The following is an 11,236-nucleotide window of genomic DNA, read 5'->3' as shown; positions in this document are numbered from 1 at the left end:
ATGAAATCAAATTTCAACAAAAAAATTCAATAAATAGGAATCAAGTTTTTACCCTACAAGTAAAAAAAGAGAGAGTAAAGGATGAGTCATGAAACTGTTACATCCTATTTCATAACTTCATTTTTTCCATTTTTTACAATATATGTGCATGCATGGATGTGGGTGTTGAAAAAGAAAAATGGACTTGCTGTGGTCCGTTCGTGACGTGTAGCTTCCAGGAAGGTCTTACGTAGTTTGTAAGATTTGTTAGGAACATGGCTGGACGTTAATGATTTGACCTGGACCCAAAGTTTTAACCAATGTTTCATGAATGTTTAATGTTCGTCTTTGAACAACAATTCCGAGTTTGAACAAGACTTGTTTTGTGATTCATATTTCGTACTTGGAAAACGGTAAGAAACTGCATTTACGATCGGCCCCCTTTTTCTTCATTAATTTAAATTCAGCCACGAGGTACGTATTCGGTGATCTAGTATAAAGTATTTTTTTAATTAAAATGTATAATAATAATGATTTTTTAGATTTTTTTATTTTTTATATCAATACAGCAAAGTAATAAAATTATATCAGCTTAATCTTTTTATATAAAAAATAATTTAAGAAACAAAAATTACTTAGAATGAAAAGCAAAAATTACATAGAATGTTTCCCTTGTCATCCACGGAAAAACCAAATTTTATGGGTAAAAAATTATACATTCAGTTCCCAATATTTGAAAAAGTAATATCACAAGTATATGAGAGGTACGTTGTGAAAGGCAACCGTAGCAGAAGTTTAAAAACAAAAAGTGCAGCAACAACTAGCACGTGTAAAACATTAAAAGAATATAAATTTAATGTTTTTTTAAGTTAAATGTACTTTTGAAGAGTATTTTAATGGTTCATAAAAATTAAATACTAAAAGTGGTATATGAAAGTACAGTAATAATTATTTTTTAAATTTTTTTATTTTAAAATATATTACTTTTTTCTAAAAAAATATTTTAAATATTATCACATTAAAATAATTTAAAAATAATTTAAAAAATATGAGATAAGGATTGCATCTCAAGCCAAAAAACCTCAAAATGAACATAAGCATTGTAATGACTACGCTATGCATCAATTATCAATCAGTAAAACATATATAAATCAGTTTATTTGATCATCTATCAGTTTAGGATGATGAGGATTTTTAGAAGAAAAAAATATTTATTTTATTAATTATTTTTATTTCTATATAGTTTAGAGAACGATTTTTAATGGTGTTTTATATTTTTTTTATTTAGTTTAGAAAATCAAATATTATACTTAAGAAATTTATTTTTTATAATTAATTAGTTTAAAAATTCCTACAATAAATATATAATTATTTATTAGGATTTTTTTTCTTTTCAAGATAAATTTAGAACTTATATAAATATTATTATTCTACTTATATTTTAGATTTTAGGAGAGAAAATTATATTTGATAATCCTATTTGATAAAATTATATGTTATTTATGATTGTTGTTGCTATTGTGTTGTTAGTTAATATTTACCCAAAAGCAGACAAAAACAATAAAAAAAATTAAATTGATTTTATCAATGCAAGCTGCTATGTGGAAAGTTGAACTTCCACTATGTTTTTTCGATATATGTTTCACGGGTAATTTCTATTATTTTTATACATGGAATATACTCTTTTAGTCTAATAAAATATTAAATTGTAAAATATCGTTTGAACTAGAAAACATGATATTATTATGAACATAAATTCAAAATATAGATAAAAATATAGAATTTTTCTATCCAAATATTTTATATATAGAAATAAAGACTTCATCACACACATCTATGACAAGAGCACTTATTAAACTATCAACTAATTGTGTATTTAGTATTGTTGTGTAGAATATTTCATAAAAATATTTTTAATTAAAAATACCTTAAAATAATGTTATTTTTTATTATTTTTATTATTTTTTTAATTAACATGTCAAAATTATTGAAAAACATCTAAAAAAATATCAATTTGATACCTTTTTCGATGAAGAATAATTTTTAAAATATTTTAAAAATAAAAAATACAATAATATCAAATAAACTCTAATAGTCACGACCCTCACACCTTCTCTAAGGTATCTTCTCCTTTAATAGGTGGTCGCATCCTCATTCAACTAGAATATTTAAAAGTGGCTCAAAAAATTCTCTACTACTATCTGGACTATGAGAGAGATCACTTCAACTAATCACATAGAAAGAGAGAGTTGCGGTACACTCCTTGCAATTGTACATATCGATTTCTATGTTTGAAGCTTTTATGTCTTTCTTCTTGATAGCTCCACCTACACCAACTCCCTTTGGTGTCTTCGCTTTTCATTAAAGGCAGTCGCACCCCCTCAATTAGGTGCTTCTACAACAGCTTATCTTTCCATCATTGCATGCATTGGAAATGTCCACGCTTGTTGCTTTTATCAAGAGCATAAGAGACTTCCTATTATACAATCTTCACATAGTCTCTGCTGTGAGCTTTATCTGGGAACTCTTCTTCTCCTTGCACCTATTATCTCATTACAGTACTGACACGATCAAAGAGTTGATGTCTTATCCCAAGTGCAGGAGTGTCAAAGTAAAATAACTCAGCAAGACTGGGGTCGAACCACAGGGAGGTGAATTATATAAATTACAAATAAAGAAAAAGATTTGAAGAGAATAATAACAGAAAAGGAGTTGAAGAAAGTTTTGGGATGTGATATTGATGTAAGGATTAAACAATAACAAAACATATGTCAAGGTTATAGGATTCACTAATGGTATTTCAAATAAATATAATATAAACTCTTTTTATTACTCAACTAGAAACCACACACAAAAGAGGTTCTAATCGGATGATTTCTCGTTATTAGATCATTATAAATTACTAACATGATCATATTAATTATATTATATAAGTAATACCATACTTATAAATATCATCAAGTATTCATGTTGCTAGTTTATGTTAACAACAAATCAAGTTTCTATCATAATAACGATTTCGGCCGAAAACTATGAAAGATCAAGCATTTGATGTACCAAATATTATACAACACAAATCTAAATTAAACATTTAATAAGCAAGGTATTAAGAATTAGTAAGATAAAAAGATAAAACATGTTAATAACAATCTTTCTTGGATATAAACATTTAAAGCTCATGTTGAGTTTATATTATACCTATTCTAACACCATTAGAGAAACCTTTTCACCTTGACATAATTAACTTAGCTAAACATTAAGAAGGAGAAAAACATAAATAAGCAATATAAGAACATAAACATAATATAAGCTAACTAAGTATAGGAAAGGAAATGAAAGAGCATAAACAAGAGATTACTATAGCATAAAAGAAAACTTGAACATTACAAAGATGTAGAGAGAAAGCAAGAAGATAACTTTGATCTGAAAATTAATATGACTAAATACATGGACAATGCCTCCTTTTATAGGCTAAGTTTCAGAACTATTGATTGATTGAAGAATTGGTGGGCATCCATTGATTTGGTGGCTGGTTTTTGACATTAATGGCTGGTGGTTTTTTTGTATTTTGTGCTGTTTTTTGATATTGTTGGCTGGCCAAAACGTCATTGCTCACATCAGAATTATAGCCAACTGAATTGTGGAATCTGTGGGCAATTGTCTCAGCTTTCCATCAAAAAAAACCAGAGCTCATTTGGACTTCTAGAACTCAAGATATGAGCCAAAAACCGAATAGTGCTTGAGCTGCAGGACAGCTTCCGACGTCTTCGTTGTTGCTAAGATTTGGGCTTGAAAACGGCAGAACTGAGTCTTTGACTTCATATGAAAGTTGTAGGTCTATGTCTTACCTTTCCATTGATATAAAATGGACCTAAATCTGATATCTACAGCTCCAGATATGATCAAATTACTGAACGGTGTTCGAGTTTTGAATGCACCAGCAACACTTTGCTAAGTTTGGCCTTCTTTTTATCCTTTTAATTTCAATCCTTAAACTCATCAATCAATCCTTTTATTTATGTGATAGACCTGCATTTAGGATGAACATTTACCATGAATTAAAGGTATATTATATTTTTAGACTTGCTAATATAAAACATGCTTTTGTTAGGAAATTTAATGATACTTTAGGTGCAATATGATGACATAAATCCTTAATGAGAATGCATTTTTAAGTACTAATCAAGTACCTCGTTGAATCCTTCGAATATTCCTACACAATCTTCGTGTACCCTCGTGCAATTTCTATTTTTTAGATTCTCTCTATTCCTTGCTTATGTTTGACAGCAGCTCATCCTGTCACAATACCTATCCAAGTTAAAATAGGGTGCCAATCTTTATCCCCTTGTTGTATTTCTCTTTCATTATTAGGGTCTTCATCAATTGTCCCCTCGAGAAATTACAGTCACCGAATCTAATTTCTTTGAAGAAATCAACACTCCATCAGATCATTGATCATACGAAACCCAATTGTTTCTTTATGTTGTCATCTTGCTAGTTTTTAACAGTTTCATAACAAATTGTCACATATACGAAAATAGTACCGTATAGATAATCCTTACTAAATAAATTTCCAGGAAATATTGGAAGGGTCACAATGATCCCGCTTAAAACCCAATCTCGTAGCCAAAACTTCTTAGGCTATATATATATCCATTGTACTGTCTTTTTGTATATATAACCAATTGCTAGCTTTGTTGCGGCTATCTTTTACAAGTGATCTGGAATATATTATTTTTATACCTGATTTCTCAACATATGGTAAGACTATTAGTGCATAAAGTCATCAAGATTGATCTTCATCAATTTTTACTCTCTACCTCAAAGCATCCACATCATCGGGTGTCTAGAGTGTTCCAATTTTGCATTCCCTCAAGGCAATTAAAATTCCCCACTTAGCAGTTCAGCACATATAATTAGGCAAATATATGCGATTTCTTCTTCTTCATCTCCATCGACTATCATAATGACCATCAGATGCCTTTTGATCGGGCAATCTCTCTGTAATAATTAACCACCACCATTTTCAATTATAAATCTGAACGATCAAATCATACCATTGCATCCAGAATGATCAAATTAGTTGAAAACAAGATTGAAATCATCCAAATCATATTAAAACAATTCTAGCATGATAAAAGGTCTAGATTCAATCTTAGATCCAGTTGCACGTAGACTCCGCTACATAAAATCCTATCCCTCGGCTCAAGGCTCGGCTCGGCTAGACTCGGCTCGACTTACTCTCGCGACTGATAACATGGCAGGTGGGTACAACTTTGCGAACATGGCATGCCACCTATTTATATTGATGCAATTATAAAGTCATCATTATCCGGATCTGGCACTTGGGTCGGGTCAGCTCTTCTGGGTGAAGAAGACACGTGTGACGCGTGACCTGCATGGCTGGCCACCCCACCAGCTCGTTTCGGCAAGTGAGGACGATTCCAACTTCTGATTTCAACGCGGTTTTCAACAATGACTTCGTTTCTTCCTCCTCTACATAATGGTATGGTCAAAATATAATTTTGACAATTTTTATTTTTGTAGCACTATAAGACAAAATCCACAATGGCATGATTTGTGACACTAATAGTGACAACATATGGTTTACGTCATTTTTGTCGATGATGGTGTAACTATCATTGTAGTTTTTTAACAATGATAACCCTATTATTTAAGATAGGTTGCACAGCATATTGCCCATTAATGACAAATCCTAACAAGAAGCCCTCTAGCAATCCCACCAGCTATGCCGTAACATGTCTCCCAATGAAGAAGTGCGCGTCTTTCAGCATCTAAAATTTGAATAAGAAGAAACTTCAGCCTCTTGCATCATTTAATTGTTAAAATGTAATATTTAAGAATTCAAAGGCAACCTAAATGAAAGGAACAGACCAAAGATAAAGATATCAAGGCTTTTGTTATGCATTAATTCATATATGAGCAGGTTTTCTTCTCCTTCCATGCCACATCCCAATAGCCTCACAAGGTTACGGTGCTGTAATTTTGCAATTACTTTGACTTCATTCTTGAACTCTAAGCCTTGCCATGACTTCCTTGTCGTGACGAACAGCATCCTTTTAGTTCAGCCAAAGCAGTTGTCAAACATGTTTGACAATCATCTGCTATGATATCTCGTGTGCACTGTGCATGACCATATACAGTATCGCTTCTAAATTTGTTTGACCCAGTTGCAAACATATGCTTGGAAGGATTGACAGCGGCCTTAGTTGACAGGTTAGTCATTAAGTAGATTAGAACATCGGAGAAATGTTTTGGATCTGACAGAAATTTCTCCTGAGAATCCCAGTCTGGATACTTCCCTGTATAAAATACAAGGAAGTCATATTCTGAAACGAGTAGTGAACTTGGCAAAGTTCATACCATATGATTGCATCTTTATAATTTCTACAATCATTAAAGATTTCTTGGCTTGCCTTGAGTTGACATCACCTCTGCACAGTGCTTGGCCATAGACCTTGGCGGGGCAATCTCCAACAGAGGTGTGGTTAAAACCTGTTAATGAAGTGATGGAAGGCAAGTTCTCAAGAAGAAGCTTGAGGTTGCTCTCAAATGGACTGTTGAGAGTGTAGTTGCTTGTGTTATCGGAGCAAGATGTAACAAGATGGTCTGCAACAGTAATGGCTGGGAGAGCTGAAAACGGTTGTCATCAGGATCATTTTGGAGCAAATTTAACGGGAAAAGCTATTGGGTCGCTTGCCAATACTAAATCCACAAATGCCTGTCTGCTGGATCCTTCTGCACACATAACAGCCCAATATGCAGGCACCTCAAAATCCCTTCTGCTGGGCTTCTTTCCACCAACAAAGGATCCACAAACTCCATTGCTTTCCCTTCAATCCATAATCTCCATGCCTTTGAATTTGGTTTCATAAAATGTCATAACATTACCTGCCAAGATTAAGGGAAAATGTTCAAGGGTAGGGAAAATACTGTACGCACATATGCTAAGAGTGTCTGGCCATGCTCTGTGAGGTAAAAACCACTGCTTCTTTTCCCACTTATGATCTCAAGAAGTATAACACCAAAGCTGAAGACATCCGATTTCACTGAGAATATTCCTTCCATTGCGTACTCTGGAGCCATGTATCCGCTGTTTCACGTGTAAGAAAACCCTAGGAGATTAAAATTACGGATCAAAATCGTCAGAATACAAGAAAAAAGAAATAGCGGAGAAGAAAGGGGATGTACAATGTTCCTACTACTCTTCTGGTGTTTGCTTTGTTCTGGTTTTCGCCGAAAATTCTAGCCATGCCAAAGTCTGATATCTTGGCAACCATTTCGTGGTCCAGTAGAACATTGCTAGGTTTCAAATCCCGGTGAATGATTCTAAGCCGAGAATCCTCATGTAGATAAAGAAGTCCTCTAGCAATGCCACCAATTATGTTGTAACATGTCTCCCAATCAAGCTGTGCACGTCTTTCGGCATCTGAAATTTGAATAAGAAGAAACTTCAGCCGCTTGCGTCATTTAATTGTTGAAAATGTAAAATTTAAGAATTCAAAGGCAAAATAAATGAATGGAACAGACCAAAGATAAAAATATCAAGGCTTTTGTTAGGCATGAACTCATATATGAGCAGCTTTTCCTCTCCTTCCATGCCACATCCCAACAGCCTCACCAGGTTTCGGTGTTGTAATTTTTCAATTAGCATGAATTCGTTCTTGAACTCCTCGAAACCTTGCCATGACTTTATTGAAAGCCTTTTAACAGCTATTTCTTTCACATTTGTTAACACACCCTGAAACAATTTGCAATGAGGAAAATTTTGTGTAACTGAAGCAATATTTAACCATGTTAAACTGAATAAAAAACTGGGTTTTCCTTTTAGAGGGTTGGATTGCAAAGACAGCTGAATCTCAGTGGATTGTGACAGAGAAGCCCCTTTACAAATGACCTTATAAACAGTGCCAAACCCACCTTGTCCAAGCTTATTCGAGTCGGAGAAGTTGTCTGTGGCTGGTCTGGTAGTACTTAAGTCCATGAAAGGCAGGTCCTCAGAACTTACCAACGGACCTTCTTCTGTCGTTGTGAACCCTATTGGACTTGCTGATTCCTTCAATAATGTTAGGTGACTTCTTTCCATGTCTGCCAAAAAATAGGAGTTTTAGTACTTTTGAATTCGGATGTAAATGAGCCTATTTAAATAAGTGATTTAAATATTGGACGTGATGAGAAGTAAACTCAATCTAGAAAGTTTAGGTTTAGAAAGACAATCACCAGCTGTTACTGTTCAATTGTCCAGCCGTCAGCTGTTAACTGCTAGCCGCTTTCATATTGTCGGTCATAACTGTCTTCACACTTGAAGGTTAAATTTTCTTATTTTGATTTTGTGTATAAATAAATAGCTAAGCTTATATAATTATATGTGAAGAGATTGAGAAAAACACTAGAGAAAAAAGAAAAGAAAGAGAGAGGGTATGTTTGTTGTAAGCTTTTTCATTATTATAAACTTGTTGTTCTTGAAATAAAAGAGTGTGTTTTATTCCATCTGAGTGTTTCAAAGCCACTATAAGTGATTTCTCCTACCAACAATTACTTGGTTTAGATATCTTTTTGTCGTGATTTAGATATCTTTTTGTCTCTTTTTTTTTTCGCCTAAGACAGAAAATGAAAGATCCAATGACTATTGGAAGCACCATTGTAGGAATAAACACAGTAATTGCCACCATCATCCAATTACTCCTGCCTTGCAAAGCAAGAATTTGGTAGCATATCATTTAATAATGGACTAGGATTCTGGACAATTTGGTACCAATACATTACCTTTCAAAGAATGAATTAATAGTAACAATATCAATCATTAACAAATTGGGTACGTATGAGTAAAGCCAGCATTTGAAACACCAAGAGTTACTGGTGGTACTGCCCATTCTTATAATCAAAACATAACTTCTGTTTGCTGACAGTTTATCAGTAAAAACAAATTCTGTTTACTCACCTTTAGGAGTTGGGAATGCTATCAAGTGACTTGAGGTGTTGTAGTATTTGTACAGCTCAAATCTTACATTGCAATTCTTACTAACAATAATTCCACCTTGTTTGAAGAACAACATCCCTTGAGATCAATCAAAGCAGAGCTCAAACATTTCTGACACTCATCTTCTCTGATATCTCTAGTGCACTGTACATGGCCATATATGGTTTCGTTCCTTGAAAACTTGATTTCCCCAGTTTCAAACATGAGCTTTGAACGATTGAGCGCCGCCTCATTTGACAGGTTGTCCATGAGGAACCTTACATTGTCATAGAAATGAACAGGATCTGATACGGATTTATTATGAGATTCCATGTCTGGATACTTCCCGGCATAAACATACAATGAAGTTATATTCTGAAACGAGTAGTGAATTTGGCATCGTTCATACCATATGATTGCTTCTTTACTTTCGCAATCTTTCAACAGTTTTTGGCTTGCATCTCTCAAACACGTCTGACAAGCACTCGAAGTGACATCTCCCCTACAAAGTGCTTTGCCAGTGACTTTGTCAGGCAATTCACCGATAGCTGTGCTGTTATAGCCGGTTGATGAAGTGATGGAAGGCAAGGTTTCAAGGACAATCTTCACGTTCTTTCCGAACGGGCTTTTCAGATCATAGTTACCATATTCAGTAGTTGAACAAGTTGTGAATAGAGGGTCTGCAAGAACAAGGGCAAAGAGCATTGAAAGAAGTATAATCAAGAAACACATGGCTAAAAGTGCATGCCTGGTCATAATTATATTTTGGATGAACTTCTTAAAAAAAATTTACACAAGACAAGCAATAAAAAGCTAGGATTGAGATGAGTAAAAAATGTATGCAAGGCATTCCATTGACGCAAGCAACTTCTGGCGGCTTTCCATAAAATTATTAATAAAAATCTTCATATTCAAATGTAACATTTAATTATAAAAACTCTAATATTATATTAAAAAATCATTTCAAATAATTAAGGAAACTTCAAAATATAATTTATTTTATATTCTTTAATTAATATTTTATAAACAACGACCGAGTATTTTATTCAAAATCCATTACTTGGATTAATGCTGTGAAATTTTATAAATAGAATTTGATAGCATGCATGAGCGTTTTTTGAAAAGAGTAGTCATGGTTTCATTTCTTATAGAATGATATTACTTACTAAACTCAGAATCTGATATAAAATGACTTCAATTATTAACTTAATTATTAGATGCAGCACTGTTGTTAAGAATAGCAGAATATTCAAAAGAGTTTGAATATTGAGAAAATATATATATATATTCAAAACGAAATTTGTTAACCAAAGAATTGGAATAATATATTCTTAGTTTGAAAAACTCATGCGTTGAAATGATACAAGTTGTTGTATGTGACCTCACTAAAGCATCCCTGACACTTCATATATTTGATTATTCTGATGATTTTTTTAAAAAAAAATTATCAAGCCATTCCCTGGTTGAATTAATCTAGATTTTGAATTATTCTCAATTCGTAGTAGGACAATCTAGAAGTGTTAATTTGGAGTGTAGTAGATGATGTATAAAAATAATTTTTATTATTTTTTTAAATTTTTTAAATTGATATATTAAAACCATTTAAAAACATTAAAAATATTAATTAAAAATAAAATTTTAATAAAAAATATGTTACCCCGCAACCACAAACATCTTTATTAATCTTATCTATTGGGGACCATTGTACCAATATTGACTTGCTTTTTGGTCCTCTGATGAGAAAATATATTCAAGAGTCGCACTCCATACCACGAGTACTGTCCAGACTTATCCACTCGGAATCTCAAATGCCTATTCGCATATGGTTGCAATTTCCTCGATTGGGTTCAAGAGTTGCCGGTCTTCTCTTGCTATTTTATGCAGCTTGTGCATCGAAGGAAGTTTTTAGGTGGACTACGGTCCCGTGGTTTTTCCCGCATCGGGTTTTCCACGTTAAAAATCTTGGTGTTGATTTTGTGATTATTTGCATTATTTTTCATCATTGTTTGATTCTGTTTTACTGCACAAAGAGGGAAAGAATTGGGACTTGTGAATTGTAATTGTATTCCGCTGAATTGATCCGGGTAAATTGGTGTCCGGTTGTTCCGAATTTTCCCAACATATATTAGCTTCGAAAATAGCTCTATGCTTTTAAATTCACTATCGCAATCGAAAGGAATAGATCTACTTCTTAACATCGACATCAAGTTCGACAGGCATCTATAGTATCTTGAACTTTGCAGGGTGAATTCTTCATTTCGTAATGATTTTTAAGCA

At 33.1% G+C, this 11,236-nt stretch overlaps 1 pseudogene; it reads right to left on the bottom strand.

Annotated features, from left to right (window-relative positions):
- The window catches only part of LOC105116955 (cysteine-rich receptor-like protein kinase 10), a 21,692-nt pseudogene extending 11,858 nt beyond the window's left edge, over positions 1-9,834 (bottom strand).
- Positions 9,835-11,236: the final 1,402 nt, after the last annotated feature.

This window comes from Populus euphratica, unplaced genomic scaffold (genome assembly GCF_000495115.2).
Source record: "Populus euphratica unplaced genomic scaffold, PopEup_1.0 scaffold1128.1, whole genome shotgun sequence".
Lineage (NCBI taxonomy): Eukaryota > Viridiplantae > Streptophyta > Magnoliopsida > Malpighiales > Salicaceae > Populus > Populus euphratica.
Note: the sequence above shows the minus strand (reverse complement) of the source record. Positions and strands in the feature narration are given on the sequence as shown.